Raw genomic sequence first — 20,300 nt, 5'->3', positions numbered from 1 at the left:
CCTAAAAGATAACAAAGACAGTCAATACAGGTTTTGAAACTGAATGATCATCAGAGAGGGAAGGGGTATTGGCATCATCAGAACCTAAAAGATAACAAAGACAATCAATACAGGTTTTGAAACTGAAATATCACTTACCTTTTACACAGTTGCAGAACAATAGAGAATAAGCCAGACACAGCTGCAGATGGACAGATTGATGGTGGCTGGATCTACGGTCAGGGAGGGAGGGGCTCTGAAGGTCCTAAACCTGTAAGACAAAAAAAAGTCAATACATGTATAGAAACTGAATGATCACCTACCTGTTAGACAGTAGAAGACAGATAGACAGCGAACCGTACACAGTGGTAGATGGATTAAACCTTGATGGACAGATGCACCATCAGGAAGGGAAGGGGTATTGGCATCCTCAGAACCTGAAAGACAACAAAGACAGTCAATACAGGTTTTGAAACTGAAAGATCACTTACCTTTTACACAGTTGCAGAACAATAGACAGTGAGCCAGACACAGCTGCAGATGGAGGGACCCTTGATGGACAGATGCACCATCAGGAAAGAAGGGGTAATGGCATCCTCGAAACCTTAAAGACAACAAACACAGTCAATACAGGTTTTGAAACTGAATGATCACCTACCTGTTAGACAGCAGCAAACAGACAGACAGCGAGCCGTACACAGTTGCAGATGGATGGACACTTGATGGACAGATGAACCATCAGGGAGGGAAGGGGTAATGGCATCCTCTAAACCTGTAAGACAACAAAGAAAATCAATACATGTATAGAAACTGAATGATCAACCTACCTGTTAGACAGTAGCAAACAGATAGACAATGAGCAGTACACAGTGACAGATGGATGGACCCTTGACGGACAGATGCACCATCAGGGAGGGAAGGGGTAATGGCATCCTCTAAAGCTATAAGACAACAAAGAAAATCAATACATGTATAGAAACTGAATGTTCACCTACCTGTTAGACAGCAGCAAACAGATTGACAGCGAGCCGTAGAAAGTGGTAGATGGATTAAACCTTGATGGACAGATGCACCATCAGGGAGGGAAGGGGTAATGGCATCCTCGGAACCTGAAAGACAACAAAGACAGTCAATACAGGTTTTAAATCTGAAAGATCACTTACCTTTTACACAATTGCAGAACAATACACAGTGAGCCAGACACAGCTGCAGGCGGAAAGATTGATGGAGGCTGGATTTATGGTCAGCGAGGGAGGGGCTCAGAAGGTCCAGACAGAAAGACAGCGAGCCGTACACAGTGGCAGATGGATGGAACCTTGATCGACAGATGCACCATCAGGGAGGGAAGGGGTAATGGCAACCTTGGAACATGAAAGATCACTTACCTTTTACACAATTGCAGAACAATACACAGTGAGCCAGACACAGCTGCAGGCGGACAGATTGATGGAGGCTGGATTTACGGTCAGCGAGGGAGGGGCTCAGAAGGTCCTAAACCTGTAAGACAAAAAAAGTCAATACATATATAGAAATTGAATGATGAACTCTCTCTTACACACTTGCAGTAGGAAAAATATCGAGTCACACAAATAGTTGCAATGGACAGACACTTCTTTCATGGATCCACCATTAGGAAAGAGGGGGGGGTCCTGGAGTCCTGAAAGCCTATAAGACAACAAAGAAAATCAATACATGTATAGAAACTGAATGATCACCTACCTGTTAGACAGTAGAAAACAGATAGACAGCGAGCCGTACACATTGACAGATGTATGGACCCTTGATGGACAGATGCACCATCAGAGAGGGAATGGGTAATGGCATCCTCTAAACCTGTAAGACAACAAAAAAAATAAATACATGTATAGAAACTGAATGATCACCTACGTGTTAGACAGGTGCAGACAGACAGACAGCGAGCCGTACACAGTGACAGATGGATGGAACCTTGATGGACAGATACACCATCAGGGAGGGAAGGGGCAATGGCATCCTCTAAACCTGTAAGACAACAAAGAAAATCAACACATGTATAGAAACTGAATGATCACCTACCTGTTAGTCAGTAGCAAACAGATCGACAGCGAGCCGTACACAGTTGCAGATGGATGGACCCTTGATGGACAGATGCACCATTAGGGAGGGAAAGGGGTAATGGCATCCTCTAAACCTGTAAGACAAGAGAAAAAAATAAATGCATGTATAGAAACTGAATGATCACCTACCTGTTAGACAGGGGCAGGCAGACAGACAGACAGCGAGCCGTACACAGTGGCAGATGGATGGAACATTGATGGACAGATGCACCATCAGGGAGGGAAGGGGTAATGGCATCCTCTAAACCTGTAAGACAACAAAGAAAATCAATACATGTATAGAAACTGAATGATCACCTACCTATTAGACAGTAGTAAACAGATAGACAGCGAGCCATACACAGTGGCAGATGGATGGAACCTTGATGGACAGATGCACCATGAGGGAGGGAAGGGGTAATGGCATCCTCTAAACCTGTAAGACAACAAAGAAAATCAATACATGTATTGAAACTGAATGATCACCTACCTGTTACACAGTAGCAAACAGATAGACAGCGAACCATACACAGTGGCAGATGGATGGAACCTTGATGGACAGATGCACCATCAGGAAGGGAAAGTGTAATGGCATCCTCTAAACCTGTAAGACAACAAAGAAAATCAATACATGTATAGAAACTGAATGATCACCTACATGTTAGACAGCAGCAAACAGATTGACAGCGAGCCGTACAAAGTGGTAGATGGATTAAACCTTGATGGGCAGATGCACCATCAGGGAGGGAAGGGGTAATGGCATCCTCTAAACCTGCAAGACAATAAAGAAAATCAATACAAGTAAAGAAACCGAATGATCACCTACCTGTTAGACAGAAGAAAACAGATTGACAGCGAGCCGTACACAGTGACAGATAGCTGGACCGTTGATGGACAGACGCACCATCAGGGGGGGAAGGGGTAATGGCATCCTCAAAACCTGTAAGACAACAAAGAAAATCAATACATGTATAGAAACTGAATGATCACCTACCTGTTAGACAGCAGCAAACAGATAGACAGCGAGCCATACACAGTGACAGATGGATGGACCCTTGATGGACAGATGCACCATCAGGAAGGGAAAGGGTAATGGCATTCTCTAAACCTGTAAGACAACAAAGAAAATCAATACATGTATAGAAACTGAATGATCACCTACCTATTAGACAGTAGTAAACAGATAGAAAGCGAGCCATACACAGTGGCAGATGGATGGAACCTTGATGGACAGATGCACCATGAGGGAGGGAAGGGGTAATGGCATCCTCTAAACCTGTAAGACAACAAAGAAAATCAATACATGTATTGAAACTGAATGATCACCTACCTGTTACACAGTAGCAAACAGATAGACAGCGAACCATACACAGTGGCAGATGGATGGAACCTTGATGGACAGATGCACCATCAGGAAGGGAAAGGGTAATGGCATCCTCTAAACCTGTAAGACAACAAAGAAAATCAATACATGTATAGAAACTGAATGATCACCTACATGTTAGACAGCAGCAAACAGATTGACAGCGAGCCGTACAAAGTGGTAGATGGATTAAACCTTGATGGGCAGATGCACCATCAGGGAGGGAAGGGGTAATGGCATCCTCTAAACCTGCAAGACAATAAAGAAAATCAATACAAGTAAAGAAACCGAATGATCACCTACCTGTTAGACAGAAGAAAACAGATTGACAGCGAGCCGTACACAGTGACAGATAGCTGGACCGTTGATGGACAGACGCACCATCAGGGGGGGAAGGGGTAATGGCATCCTCAAAACCTGTAAGACAACAAAGAAAATCAATACATGTATAGAAACTGAATGATCACCTACCTGTTAGACAGCAGCAAACAGATAGACAGCGAGCCATACACAGTGGCAGATGGATGGAACCTTGATGGACAGATGCACCATGAGGGAGGGAAGGGGTAATGGCATCCTCTAAACCTGTAAGACAACAAAGAAAATCAATACATGTATTGAAACTGAATGATCACCTACCTGTTACACAGTAGCAAACAGATAGACAGCGAGCCATACACAGGGGCAGATGGATGGAACCTTGATGGACAGATGCACCATCAAGAAGGGAAAGGGTAATGGCATCCTCTAAACCTGCAAGACAACAAAGAAAATCAATACATGTATAGAAACTGAATGATCACCTACATGTTAGACAGCAGCAAACAGATTGACAGCGAGCCATACAAAGTGGTAGATGGATTAAACCTTGATGGACAGATGCACCATCAGGGAGGGAAGGGGTAATGGCATCCTCGGAACCTGAAAGACAACAAAGACAGTCAATACAGGTTTTGAAACTGAAAGATCACTTACCTTTTACACAGTTGCAGAACAATACACAGTGAGCCAGACACAGCTGCAGACGGACAGATTGATGGAGGCTTGATTTACGGTCAGCGAGGGAGGGGCTCAGAAGGTCCTAAACCTGTAAGACAAAAAAAAGTCAATACATATATAGAAATTGAATGATGAACTAACTCTTACACACTTGCAATAGGATAAATATCGAGTCACACAAATAGTTGCAATGGACAGACACTTCTTTCATGGATCCACCATTAGGAAGGAGGGGGGGGTCCTGGAGTCCTGAAAGCCTGTAAGACAACAAAAAAAATCAATACATGTATAGAAACTGAATGATCACCTACCTGTTAGACAGTAGAAAACAGATAGACAGCGAGCCGTACACAGTGACAGATGGATGGACCCTTGATTGACAGATGCACCATCAGGGAGGGAATGGGTAATGGCATCCTCTAAACCTGTAAGACAAGAAAAAAAATAAATACATGTATAGAAACTGAATGATCACCTACCTGTTAGACAGGGGCAGAGAGACAGACAGCGAGCCGTACACAGTGGCAGATGGATGGAACCTTAATGGACAGAAGCACCATCAGGGAGGGAAGGGGTAATGGCATCCTCTAAACCTGTAAGACAAGAGAAAAAAATAAATGCATGTATAGAAACTAAATGATCACCTACCTGTTAGACAGGGGCAGGCAGACAGACAGACAGCGAGCCGTACACAGTGGCAGATGGATGGAACCTTGATGGACAGATGCACCATCAGGAAGGGAAAGGGTAATGGCATCCTCTAAACCTGTAAGACAACAAAGAAAATCAATACATGTATAGAAACTGAATGATCACCTACCTATTAGACAGTAGTAAACAGATAGACAGCGAGCCATACACAGTGGCAGATGGATGGAACCTTGATGGACAGATGCACCATGAGGGAGGGAAGGGGTAATGGCATCCTCTAAACCTGTAAGACAACAAAGAAAATCAATACATGTATTGAAACTGAATGATCACCTACCTGTTACACAGTAGCAAACAGATAGACAGCGAGCCATACACAGGGGCAGATGGATGGAACCTTGATGGACAGATGCACCATCAAGAAGGGAAAGGGTAATGGCATCCTCTAAACCTGCAAGACAACAAAGAAAATCAATACATGTATAGAAACTGAATGATCACCTACATGTTAGACAGCAGCAAACAGATTGACAGCGAGCCGTACAAAGTGGTAGATGGATTAAACCTTGATGGGCAGATGCACCATCAGGGAGGGAAGGGGTAATGGCATCCTCGGAACCTGAAAGATAACAAAGAAAATTAATACAGGGTTTGAAACTGAAAGATCACTTACCTTTTACACAGTTGCAGAACAATACACAGTGAGGCATGGGGAATGGGGGGGTCCTGGAGTCCAGAAAGCCTGTAAAACAACAAAGAAAGTCAATACATGTTTAGAAACTGAATGATCACCTACCTGTTAGACAGTACCAAACAGATAGACAGCGAGCCATACAGAGTGGCAGATGGATTAAACCTTGATGGACAGATGCACCATCAGGGAGGGAAGGGGTAATGGCATCCTCGGAACCTGAAAGACAACAAAGACAGTCAATACAGGTTTTGAAACTGAAAGATCACTTACCTTTTACACAGTTGCAGAACAATACACAGTGAGCCAGACACAGCTGCAGACGGACAGATTGATGGAGGCTTGATTTACGGTCAGCGAGGGAGGGGCTCAGAAGGTCCTAAACCTGTAAGACAAAAAAAGTCAATACATATATAGAAATTGAATGATGAACTCTCTCTTACACATTTGCAGTAGGAAAAATATCGAGTCACACAAATAGTTGCAATGGACAGACACTTCTTTCATGGATCCACCATTAGGAAGGAGGGGGGGGTCCTGGAGTCCTGAAAGCCTATAAGACAACAAAGAAAATCAATACATGTATAGAAACTGAATTATCACCTACCTGTTAGTCAGTAGCAAACAGATAGACAGCGAGCCGTACACAGTTGCAGATGGATGGACCCTTGATGGACACATGCACCATCAGGGAGGGAAGGGGTATTGGCATCCTCAGAACCTAAAAGATAACAAAGAAAATTAATATAGGGTTTGAAACTGAAAGATCACTTACCTTTTACACAGTTGCAGAACAATAGACAGTGAGGCATGGGGAATGGGGGGGTCCTGGAGTCCAGAAAGCCTGTAAGACAACAAAGAAAGTCAATACATGTTTAGAAACTGAATGATCACCTACCTGTTAGACAGCAGCAAACAGATAGACAGCGAGCCGTACACAGTGACAGATGGATGGACCCTTGACGGACAGATGCACCATCAGGGAGGGAAGGGGTAATGGCATCCTCTAAACCTAAAAGGCAACAAAGAAAATCAATACATGTATAGAAACTGAATGATCACCTACCTGTTAGACAGGGGCAGACAGACAGACAGCGAGCCGTACACAGTGGCAGATGGATGGAACCTTGATGGACAGATGCACCATCAGGGAGGAAAGGGGTAATGGCATCCTCTAAACCTGTAAGACAAGAGAAAAAAAATAAATGCATGTATAGAAACTGAATGATCACCTACCTGTTAGACAGGGGCAGGCAGAAAGACAGCGAGCCGTACACAGTGACAGATGGATGGACCCTTGATGGACAGATGCACCATCAGGGAGGGAATGGGTAATGGCATCCTCTAAACCTGTAAGACAACAAAAAAAATAAATACATGTATAGAAACTGAATGATCACCTACCTGTTAGACAGGTGCAGACAGACAGACAGCGAGCCGTACACAGTGGCAGATGGATGGAACCTTGATGGACAGATGCACCATCAGGGAGGAAAGGGGTAATGGCATCCTCTAAACCTGTAAGACGAGAAAAAAAAATAAATGCATGTATAGAAACTGAATGATCACCTACCTGTTAGACAGGGGCAGGCAGAAAGACAGCGAGCCGTACACAGTGACAGATGGATGGACCCTTGATGGACAGATGCACCATCAGGGAGGGAATGGGTAATGGCATCCTCTAAACCTGTAAGACAAGAAAAAAAATAAATACATGTATAGAAACTGAATGATCACCTACCTGTTAGACAGTAGCAAACAGATTGACAACGAGCCGTACACAGTGGCAGATGGATTAAACCTTGATGGACAGATGCACCATCAGGGAGTGAAGGGGTAATGGCATCTTCGGAACCTGAAAGACAACAAAGACAGTCAATACAAGTTTTGAAACTTAAAGATCACTTACCTTTTACACAGTTGCAGAACAATAGACAGTGAGGCAGACACAGCTGCAGACGGACAGATTGATGGAGGCTGGATCTACGGTCAGCGAGGGAGGGGCTCAGAAGGTCCTAAACCTGTAAGACAAAAAAAATCAATACATGTGTAGAAACTGAATGATGAACTAACTCTTACACACTTGCAATCGGATAGATATCGAGTTACACAAATAGTTGCAATAAACAGACCCTTGTTTGATGGATACACCATTAGGAAAGAGGGGGGGGGGTCCTGGAGTCCTGAAAGCCTGTAAAAAAACAAATAAAGTCAATACATGTATAGAAACTGAATGATCACCTACCTGTTAGACAGTAGCAAAAAGATAGACAACGAGCCGTACACAGTGACACATGGATGGACCCTTGACGGACAGATGCACCATCAGGGACGGAAGGGGTAATGGCATCCTCTAAACCTATAAGACAAGAAAGAAAATCAATACATGTATAGAAACTGAATGATCACCTACCAATTAGACAGTAGAAAACAGATAGACAGCGAGCCGTACACAGTGACAGATGGATGGACCCTTGATTGACAGATGCACCATCAGGGAGGGAAGGGGGGGGGGTCCTGGAGTCCTGAAAGCCTGTAAGACAACAAAGAAAGTCAATACATGTATAGAAACTGAATGATCACCTACCAATTAGACAGTAGAAAACAGATAGACAACGAGCCGTACACAGTGACAGATGGATGGACCCTTGACGGACAGATGCACCATCAGGGAGGGAATGGGTAATGGCATCCTCTAAACCTGTAAGACAACAAAGAAAATCAATACATGTATAGAAATTGAATGATCACCTACCTGTTTGACAGGTGCAGACAGATAGACAGCGAGCCGTACACAGTGGCAGATGGATGGAACCTTGATGGACAGATGCACCATCAGGGAGGGAAGAGGTAACGACATCCTCTAAACCTGTAAAACGACAAAGAAAATCAATACATGTATAGAAACTGAATGATCACCTACCTGTTAGACAGTACCAAACAGATTGACAGCGAGCCGTACACAGTAACAGATGGATGGACCGTTGATTGACAGATGCACCATCAGAGAGGGAAGGGGTAATGGCATCCTCTACACCTGTAAGACAACAAAGAAAATCTATACATGTATAGAAACTGAATGATGAACTAACTCTTACACACTTGCAGTCAGAAAGATCGAGTCACACAAATAGTTGCAATGGACAGAGACTTGTTTAATGGATCCACCATTAGGAAGGAGGGGGGGGGGGTCCTGGAGTCCTGAAAGCCTGTACAACAACAAAGAAAGTCAATACAGGTATAGAAACTGAATGATCACCTACCTGTTAGACAGTAGCAAACAAACAGACAGCGAGCCCTACACAGTTGCAGATGGATGGACCCTTGATGGACAGATGCACCATCAGGAAGGGAAGGGGTATTGGCATCCTCAGAACCTGAAAGATAACTAAGACAATCAATACAGGTTTTGAAACTAAAAGATCTCTTACCTTTTACACAGTTGCAGAACAATAGACAGTGAGCCAGACACAGCTGCAGATGGACAGATTGATGGTGGCTGGATCTACGGTCAGAGAGGGAGGGGCTCAGAAGGTCCTAAACCTGTAAGATAAATAAAAAAAGTCAATACATGTATAGAAACTGAATGATGAACTAACTCTTACACTTGCAATCAGATAGATATCGTGTCAAAAAATAGTTGCACCATCAGAGAGGGAAGGGGTAATGGCATCCTCTACACCTGTAAGACAACAAAGAAAATCTATACAGGTTTTGAAACTGAATGATCATCTACCTGTTAGACAGTAGCAAACAGATAGACAGCGAGCCGTACACAGTGACAGATGGACGGACTCTTGATGGACAGATGCACCATCAGGGAGGGAAGGGGTAATGGCATCCTCTAAACCTGTAAGACAACAAAGAAAATCAACACATGTTTAAAAACTGAATGATCACCTACCTGTTAGACGGTAGCAAACTGTTATACAGTAGCAAACAGATAGACACCGAGCCAAACAAAGTGGCAGATGGATGGACCCTTGGTGCACGGATGCAACATCAGAGAGGGAAGGGCTAATTGCATCTTCGGAACTTGAAAGACAACAAAGACAGTCAATACAGGTTTTGAAACTGAAAGATCACTTACCTTTACACAGTTTCAGAACAATAGACAGTGAGCCAGACACAGCTGCAAATGGACAGATTGATAGTGGCTGGATCTACGGTCAGGGAGGGAGGGGCTCAGAAGGACCTGAACCTGTAAGACAAAAAAAAAACAAGTCAATACATGTATAGAAACTGAATGATGACCTAACTCTTACACACTTGCAGTCAGATAGATAGCGAGTCACACACACCATTGCAATGGACAGACCCTTGTTTGTTGGATCCACCATTAGGAAGGAGGAGGGTGGGGTCCTGGGGTCCTGAAAGCCTGTAAGACAACAAAGAAATAGAGAACTTGTAAGACAAAAAAGAAAGTCAATACATGTTTAGAAACTGGTTGATTGTTTAAATGATCATTCACCTCTTATACACTGTCATACAAATACAGTTGCAGATGGAAAGAGGCTTGTTGGCCGGGTTTGAACAAGTTAAAGTTTATTGAGGTTCCTGCTGGAACAGCCTGACAAACGTGTGTTGCAGTAATCTAACCGTGAGTTTAAGTGTGTACTAGCTTTTCTGCATCTTGTAGAGATAAAGAATTTCTTAGTTTGCCAATGTAGAAAATCTGTTCTATGTATTTAGCTATATGTTGCTCAAATGATAGATCTGAATCAAATAAGACACCAAGATTTGTAGATGCTTAACCTGGAATAATGGAAAAAACAGCCAAGTCTAACATTTAGTATGAGTTTACTTCTAGTGTCTTTTGGACCCAAAAAGAGAACCTCTGTTTTGTTACTTTTAAGAAGAACAAAGTCATTTGGCATCCAGAGTACATCCTTCACACAGTCCTCAATTTTCTTTAATCTAGAGTTACCATCAGGTTTGGCTGATATATAGAGCTGTGTCATCTGCATCTGAAAGTTAACATCATGTCTGCTTATAACTGCCCAGTGGTAACATCTATAATGTAAATAATATATGCCCTTAAATAGGGCATTGTGGAACTCCAAATCAGACTTCTCTGTAATTTAGAAATACTGACTGATAGGGTTCGTTTAGATATGATTTGAACCACAATAGGGCTGTTCCTGTGATTCCAACCATGTTCTCTAATCTTTCTAAGAGAATAGTGTTATCTATAGTGTCAAAGGCTAAACTGAGGGTGAGTAGGGCTACATAGCAAGAGGCAAGAAAGAGATCGTTTGTAATCTTCACTTGGGCTATCTGAATCCAGATTGGAATTTCTCATACATTTCATTTTTACTCAGGTATAAGCAGAGTTGTTGAGCCACAGCATTTTCTAATATCTTGGACAGAAATGTTAAGCTTGAGATGGGTCTATAATTGACAGTACACTAGGATCAAGATTTAGTTTCTTAATCAAAGGTTTTATAACAGCAAATTTAAGGGATTTGGGTACATGGTCTTAGGTAAGGGATGCATTTACTATTGTTAAAGGAGGTCTGATTATAATTGGGAGTAATTCTGACAGTATTTTAGAGGGAATCGGGTCGAGTGTACAGGTTGTAAAATTTATTGAGGAAATACTTTTTTTGTTAGTTCTGGCTGTGGAAGTGTGTAGAAGACATCCAGCCTTTATTCTACAACTAATTTATATTCTAAATCAGCTACACCGGGTGACAGCCATGTTTAATTTAATAAGGAGTGTTGGATTTGTTGTCAAATATTTTCTATTTTATTATTAAAATAGTCCATAAAATATTACTGGTTAAGGTAGTAAGGATCTGGGGTTGAGAATTTGCCCAACATACCTGACTTGGGTTGTATATTTAACAGTCTAAATTTAAATTTATTTGTGGAAGTTACTTGTACTGGTAAGATTTGATACATATGGTTCCTTTTTTTCCCCCTAAGATTGTTAAAACCAATTTTCTGTTCTCTATATATGCTCGATACTGCAGGGTTTGTTTGAAATGTGAGCAAGTGATACTAATATTACTTTTTTAATACAAGAAAAAGAGAAGAAAGGGCAGAACAAATGGTTTGAATGCAGTAAATTATCACTTACCTGACAGATCTCAGGCAGCACAGGTGTAGCCTTTCTCGGTGGTAGAGGACAGAACGTCAAACCTGCAGTCAGCAGTGAAGCGTGAAGAGTCAGCTGAACGGCTTGCTTCCTCGATCCTGGCGTCTGTTTTCTTCCAAACGGTGTCTGAAATTTAGTGTACTAGAGGTCTTCCAGGCATTCCAGCATTGCCCTTAGGGCCCTATATTTAATAGGGTCTTACAATAAAATCTCCAACAATGAGAACACCGTCTGCAGTAGCTGCCCTCTCTGCTGGAGCATGCAGAGCCATAGACAAAGTCGATAAAGGCCCAGTTGCTTCAGGGTTGAACAATATCTCTCTCGGTAAATCGCTCAAAGAAAAAAAATAAAAATAAACATCAGCTCCCACCTTAGGCCTTCCACTTCCTTTTTGTTTTTCTTTTTTCTGGCCCAGGGAGAAAGGGAATTGCGCAATATGCAGAGGTGGTCAGAGTTAGGGGACCTGTCAATAATAGGTGCCTTCCTCAAACTTTTCCACATCTGTTGAAGAAAAAATGAAGAAAAACTTGTTAACTTGTTTACTGTGAATGCAGTGTCTTGTCTGCTAATGTTACTGAACATGTATACATTACTCTGTATTTAAATTAATTATTAAATTATTATTAAAAATTAATTAGAACATTTTTGTGTAGGATGTAAGCTAATTACAAATAATGCTAATGATAGTGGGTACGATACACACTCAGCACCAGATGCTTCATCATCCCGTATGCTGCACTAAGGTGGTGGTATGGGGGCCCCAAAATGAAAATCTGCTCAGAGCGCAATAAAGTCCTGGGCTGGCCCTGGTCACGCGGATGCTTCCAGGGCCTCTCCATGGCCACCATATTCCTCGAAAGTAAACACAGAAGTTAGTTAGTAAAGCAAACTAATGTAAAGTAAGACACACAGCAGACAGCACAAGATCATAGTTTTATCAAGGATAAAACTATGATAAACAAGCCAAAGCTAATATTACAGAATATAAAAGAAATGACTTGGAGGTAGTCACATGAGATTGACAAGCAGTGTGGCTGGTTGGGAGAAGTTGTCCCATTAACTTAAATCCTAACTAATCTGAATATTTATCCTTTTCAGCTATTTGTCTGTTATGTATTTCATTATCAAACTTTCTACTGTTCGAAACCGTTCATCCATAAGAACGTCTTCATCTTTAAAAAATTTTAAGCCTTCATGAGGGAAGGGGCAGTTGCTACCGAACCAGGTGATGCTAGCCCGAAATGGGACAGAATGCTAATTTGGAAAACATCCTTGACGAAGTGAGTAGAATGAGAAGATGGGAAGACTCCACTCAACAACTGGTGAATGGCCACGAGCTGCATGGCAAGTGCATAGATAATCTGTAGAGCTGTGTGGAAGATCTGGAAAATAGGAGCCACCACAATAAAGTCAGATTGTTTGGGCTTAAAAGAGGGCATTGAAGGGGAGAACTTGATTGTATGCATTGAAAAGATACTGTCAGAAGGCCTGCACATGCACATTAACAACAAATTTAAAAATTGAAAGAGCACACTGCTCTCCCGGATCTCATCCGCATGAAGACCATCTTCAGAGATTCATCCTGATAAAGTTTCTGCATTCAACCGCAAGAGATAATGTCTTAAAAAGCAACCCTAAAGCATCAGCAGTTACTGATGGGGAATAAACTATAAAACATCCACTAGCACAAGGGGACTGAGAGGTAGTAGACGTCTCAGACATTCCACTGACCCAAGTTAAGTTCTCTCCTTTTTGTTCTTCCTTTTTTCTCTTTGTTGTTAGTTTTGTGGACATGAATTTAACAAGAAGAGAATCCTCAGCTGGCTGCTGGAGACATTTTTCTGTTCATGTTCTCTCCTCTGGTGTGGAGAAAAGATTTTGGTTAATTTTAGAATTACATGTATCCTAATAATGTTCAGTGGTACAAAAGCAGTAGCCTATATTTTGAAAGTAGGAAGGTCAGATGGCATGGGACAATTGCTATGCAATCTTTTATTTCAGTTTTGTTATCTTATAATATGAATGGCAAATAGTGCTTATGTTAAGGTAGTTTCCTGGAATATTAATGGCTCTTATGGAGTTCTTATTTTGGTCCATAGGAGGTTGAACTTTTCTTTGCTGAAAGAGTATAAGGATAGTAATGGTAGATTTATTTATAAAGAAGCCAGTATAAATGGGGGGGGGGGTAAATAACACTATGTAATATCTATTACTGTCATGGAGTTTATATATTGGTTATTGCCCAAGGACAAATGATTTTGGCAGGACTTTAATCAGGTCTTAGATGGGATATTAGATCAAAGTAAATAATCAGGTACCTCAACGCTAAAGGACAGAGCTGCCATTCACATGCGGATGGAGGACAATGACCTGCCCAATAATTGACTTTATTTTGATCTCAGAGTCTAACCAATACTATCACTGGTAGCACTATCAACGCTATTTCCGTGTCAGACCATGCATCTGTTGAGCTTTGTGTGAATATACATTCAGACAGGTTTAGAAGAGGTAGATGGAGAATGAACACATCTCTACTACAGGAGGAGTTATTTTCTTAAGAACTTGCAGAGCACCTATCCTCATTTTAATTTGGGTAGCACAGACAGCATAGCAATGGTTTGGAAGGCATCTAAAGTGTACATTGGGGTAAAAGGATTGCACAGACTTCGGAATGGGAAAAATAGCTCAATTAGAGTATTAAAACATTGGCAGCAGAACTAAATAGCATGGAAAAAAAGTTGGCCAGATATTACTCTAAAAGCATATTTAAAAACATTTGTGATCATCATTCAGCAATCATTTTTATGAGTCAGAAGAAAAACTGACAGACTTTTGACCAGACAGTTAAAAGAACAATGCTCTGTCCACATCATTCCAGCAATAAGAGCAGGGGGTTCTCTTATAACATCTTCCAAGGGTATTAATGGGGTCTTTAAAGAATTCTATGAGAACCTGTATAGATCATCTGGTGCTTTACTAGAGCTATTAGCCCCAGATTTTTTTCTCAAACATAAATCTTCCAAAGTTATCTTCTGATCAAGCATCTATTCTTGATGCACCAATAACCTAAGAAGAGGTTAAAACAGGGGCATGAAAACAGGGAAATCACCAGGAACGAATGGGTTTCCGGTGGAGTACTATAAAGAATATATAGATATAATTACTCCAATACTGACAAATGTGTTTCAGGAGCCTTTTTAAAGAGGCTCACTTCCACCATCTCTTAAAAAACACTCCTCACTCTGATACCTTAGAAAGGAAGAGATCATATGGATCCGGCTTCAGACCAATCAGCCTCATCATTGTATATAGTAAGATACTGGCTAAGGTTCAGACTGGAAACCATCTTACCACACATTATACATTCAGACCAAGTAAGCTTTAAAAAGGGTAGGTCTTCCACTGATAATTTGAGAAGGCTCATGCACTTAATGTGGTTAAATGCCTCCTAGTCAATGTGAAATGCCAGTGGCCACTGTATCGCTTGATGCTCAGAGGGCCTTCGATATGGTCGAGTGGGACTTCTTACACTCGGCCCTGTTGAGGTTTGGTTTTGGTTCTGGTTTTGCTAAAAGGATAAAAATTATATTTGTCAAAACTGATGCTTTAGGATTGCTGTATGCCACTGCTCTTATTTACAATTGCGCTGGAACCCCTAGCAGTGGCCTTAAGAGCGAACCCTGCCATCAAAGAAGTAAACCCAGTCACTATGCACTCTCTAGAGGCCTGGGCAAAGGTTCATAAATTGCACAGGATTTCCCACTACATGTTCAACAACATTATGCATCACTCTGGTTCAACCCAGAGGTGAAGATTGGGAAGCAGAAAGTGTTTTGGAAATGGTGGCTAGACAAGGGTATACACACTAAATGATCTCTATACAGAGGAGACATTTATGTAATTTACTGAACTTGTTCAACAGTAAATGCTACACGAAAAAGGTGATTTCTGGAAATATTTACAAATTAGACATTGCATGATTAGAAAGCCTTGGTCAGTAAGATCAGCCGATCCAATGGTTAACTATCTAGATAACCATTTTAATCATAAGGCATCAATATTTTATAAAATATCAATTAAGGAAAATAAAGTAAAAAAATTTATACAATATAAAATTCTGCACTGGTATTATTGGACACATTGTAGGCTCTTTAAAATAGGACTAACAAATAGTAGTTTATGTTGGAAGTGTAAAAAAGAAATGTGAACCTTTTTTCATTTCATATGGGAATGACACATGGTTAAACCATTTTGGCACAGTATGTTTGTGTTTTTGGACACATGGGCGAGAGTAGCCCTGCCAGTCTCTCCCCACTTATGTCTCTTGGGAGATAAAACAGAAACCTCAAATCTAACAAAAGGCGTATATTCAGTTTTGATGGTGGGGATAACCTCAGCCATCAGAGTTATGGGCATGTAGAGTTAAAGGGCCTGTAGAACTGGGGATTTGGGATGATTTCAAGGATCATCTAATTTCTAACTAACAGCATGATTATAAGACTAAAACTAAGATGTTTGTATACCTTATTATTTCACTTTATAATTATTATTGAAGGATGGGTGTTTGTACAATGTGTATCAGTATGTATATCTGTACCAAATGAGCTTTTGTTTACTGTGTTAAACTACAAAAAAAAAAAAAAGAAATGACTAGGAGTAGCAAGTAGATAGGCAAGTAAAGACCAGGATAGACAGAAAGAGCCTTGAGGATGGACGGATGGAAAAGAGCATTGTAGAGGGACAGACAGGAAAGCAACCCACAGAATCTTACTAAACTCAGTTAACATGGCTGCGTAAATCTAACCTCCCATACCCAATCTCACCACTTTCACGGGTGGTACCATTTCCACACATTTCTAAGACAAAGATGTTGCATTTGAAAGAACAAAGATCATACAAGATAACACTCATTACAGTACAACACTTCACCGAAGTGTATCGGGTTGTCTTACTAATGAGCCAAAAACAAAAAAAACACAAACACAGACCAGGCCACAGACAGACAGGCTAAGTCTGAGCTGCTTTGAGGTGTCACCCAGGTTTCACCGCATTGAGACTGTGTCTGTGCCCCAAATTAAACCCAAACACAGAACATTTAAATCAGCTTGTTTTATTAATTTACTTAGTGTTAAATTCTCACATTCAAATGATAACAGCACCATCTCAGACCTAATGCATGGTCTACTTAAAATTAGATCATTAACCATGAAAGCAGTCACTGTAAATGAAATTCAGTGATCAGAAATTTAGACCTGATCAATATACAGCACTAAATGAAGCCACCCCCACAGGTTATAAATATGTACATAGCACTAGATTATCAGGCAGAGGAGGTGGAGTTTGCATAATCTACCAGAATACACTTGATATTCAAAAACACTGTAACACCTTCACTTCTTTTGAGATTCTCTACATTAATATATCAAATCCAGCCACAAATAAAAATGCATTCACACTAATTAATATTTGTAGGTTTTGCTGCAGACTTGGCAGTGTGCAGTGACAAAATTAGAACAGTAGGAGACTTTAATATTCATTTTGAAAAAGCAGACGATCCATTAACAAAGGCGCCTGCGTCGATCTTAGATTCTGTCGGCATCACACAAAACATAACTGAAACCACACATTACTGTAATCATACCCTAGATTTAGTCCTGTGTGATAGCATTGATAATCTAAATATTCTACCTCAAAGCTTAGTAACATCAGACCATTACCTAATCTCCTATGAGCTACATCTTAGGCAAAATGTTAATTTGGCCCCTTGCCACTTTCTAAAGCATGCAATAATCCAATGACCACTGTACAGTTTACTGAAAATCTCCCAGACCTATCGACCTTAGCTTACAGTCCGTCAGATTAAACATAGCTAGATAGATTAACAAACGGTCTTTAACATACCCTTCAATTAACCTTAGACAAACTGGCTCTGCTCGCACAGTGGAACAGTGATCAAACTCGTACCTTAAAACAAACAGCGCAGAAACTAGAGCCAAAATGGCGGACGACCAAACTAGAGGTGTTCCACTCTGCCTGGAAGGACAGCCTTAGTCAATATAGAAAGGGACTCATTAAATCTCTCTCAGCGTATTTGGCCTTACTGATCTAAAATTACAAAAACAATCCGAGAGTATTTTTTAGTGAGATCTCTAAACTTACTAAAAGGCAGGCAGATACTCAACCTCAGATTCCAGCTTCTTTAACCAGTAATGTTTTATGGACTATTTTAATAATAAAGTAGAAAGCATTAAACAACAAATCCAACACTCCTTATTAAATCAAACATTTGACCTTAAATCTAAATTGCTTGGTGTAGCTGCTTTAGAACATAACTTAGTTGTAGAACAAAGGCTGGAAGCCTTCTACCCACTTCCACAGCCAGAACTAGAAAAAAATATTTCCTCAGCAAATTGTACAACCTGTACACTTGACCCAATTCCCTCTAAAATACTAAAAGAAATACTCCCATTATAATCAGACGTCTTTGAACAATAGTAAATTCATCCCTTAGCTTAGGGCATGTACCCAAAACCCTTAAATCAGCAGTCATAAAACCATAAAACCTAATCAAGAAACCAAATCTTCTAGTCCATCCATGAATAAGAAATTCCTATCTGGATTCAAACCCCATCGTAGCACAGAGACAGCCCTAGTGAAGATTATAAAGATCTCTTTCTTGCCTCTGCTCAAGGCTACGTATCTTTATTAGCCGTACTAGACCTCAGTGCAGCCTTTGATACAATAGTTCACACTATTCTACTAGAAAGATTAGAGAAAATGGTTGAAATCACAGGAACAGCCCTATCGTGGTTCAAATCATATCTAACTGAACACTATCAGTTTGTAAAGATAAAGGATTTATCTTCAAATTACACAAAAGTAAGATATGGAGTTCCTCTATTTTACTTGTTTTAGGACTGCTATTATTTACATTATACATGTTACCACTGGGCAGTTATAAGCAGACATGGCAATAATTTCCATTGTTATGCAGATGACATGCAGCTCTATAGATCAGCCAAACATGTTGATATTTTAGAATTTAGAGTAAAGAAAATGGAGGACTGTGTAAAGGATATGAAACTCTAGATGTCACATAACTTACTTCTTCTTCACAGTAACAAAACAGAACTTCTCCTTTTATGTCCAAAAGACAATAGAAATAAACTATTTTTATTTAGACTTAATGTTAGACTTGGCTGAGTTTTCCATTATTCCTGGTCCAGCAGCTAAAAATCATTTGACAGAATAAAGATTTGAATAAAGTAAATCATCACTTACCTGACTGGTGTGATTGGGTAAGGTCTTGGTGTAGCACCTTCTTGATGTTTCCAGAGAGCACAACATATTCCAGGCAGCAGAGGTGAAGCCTTTCTCTGTGGTAGAGGACCGGACGTCATACCCAATTTCATCACTTTAACTGGTGGTACTATTTCCATATATTTCTCAGACTAGGAGAAGCTGCATTTGCAAACACTAGTAAATAAAACTTCACCGAAATTAATCTGGCTGTCTTACTAATGAGCTAAAAAATACAGTCACTTGTTTGTACATCCATTGGAAAGCTCAGTCAAGTTAGTTTGATATTGGATCATTAGATATTCACTTTGCCCCTCCTCTCACTCACAAACAATGTCCTAAAATCTCAAACATGGCTTTAAAAAAAAAAACAATGGAGAACAGAGAAACTACACTCATATTTCCTCAACATTTCCAGTCTTTCCACTTTGACAAGGATATTTAATCAGAATAACCAGAATTCCTGCAACAGGTGCCGTTGATGGTAAAACGCAAAAAAATGTGCGGAAACCAAAAACTCTGAGATAAAGAGCTGCTGGTGTTACTTATAAAGATAATCAAAGAACAGAGATGAAATGAAATTCAATGACTAACCTTAACTTCTTTAACAAACTGATTTTTTTTAGCACTTTAGATGTTATAAACATGCATGTAGCGCATTTTCATCATGAATAAATCACTACTGTGACACTGTCGTACAATATGCCTATTTGAACAATTTTTATGTAATATTGTTCCAGTGAAACATCCATAAAGCATATAAATCCAAAATCAGCTGTAGTGTACAGAGACACATCTGAAATACACTACTACCCTTAGAATAGCCAGATTACAATTTACCAAAAAGTACTTAAGAGAGCCTGCAGATTTCTTGTGGACTGCTCACTAGTGCTTGAAGGTGGGTAAAATTGTGTCTGTACTCACCCTCTTATTGACAGTACTTAGTGGGGTCCATAGAAACAATCCAAAACATAGGAGTTGGGAAGCTCTCACAAAGTGGCTTGTATTTCAGAAATCCTTCTTCCTGATAATAGTTTATAATCCTGGGTGTTTCCTTGTGAAAGGAAAGTCTGAACCATGGAAATCCCTGGTTTGAGTTGCTGAGAATCAATTCAGGAGAGATACCTTTGTCTTCTGGGTGTA

The sequence above is a fragment of the Salminus brasiliensis genome, chromosome 21 (genome assembly GCF_030463535.1).
Source record: "Salminus brasiliensis chromosome 21, fSalBra1.hap2, whole genome shotgun sequence".
NCBI lineage: Eukaryota > Metazoa > Chordata > Actinopteri > Characiformes > Bryconidae > Salminus > Salminus brasiliensis.
The sequence above is the reverse complement of the archived record's forward strand: the minus strand, read 5'-3'. Positions refer to the sequence as shown.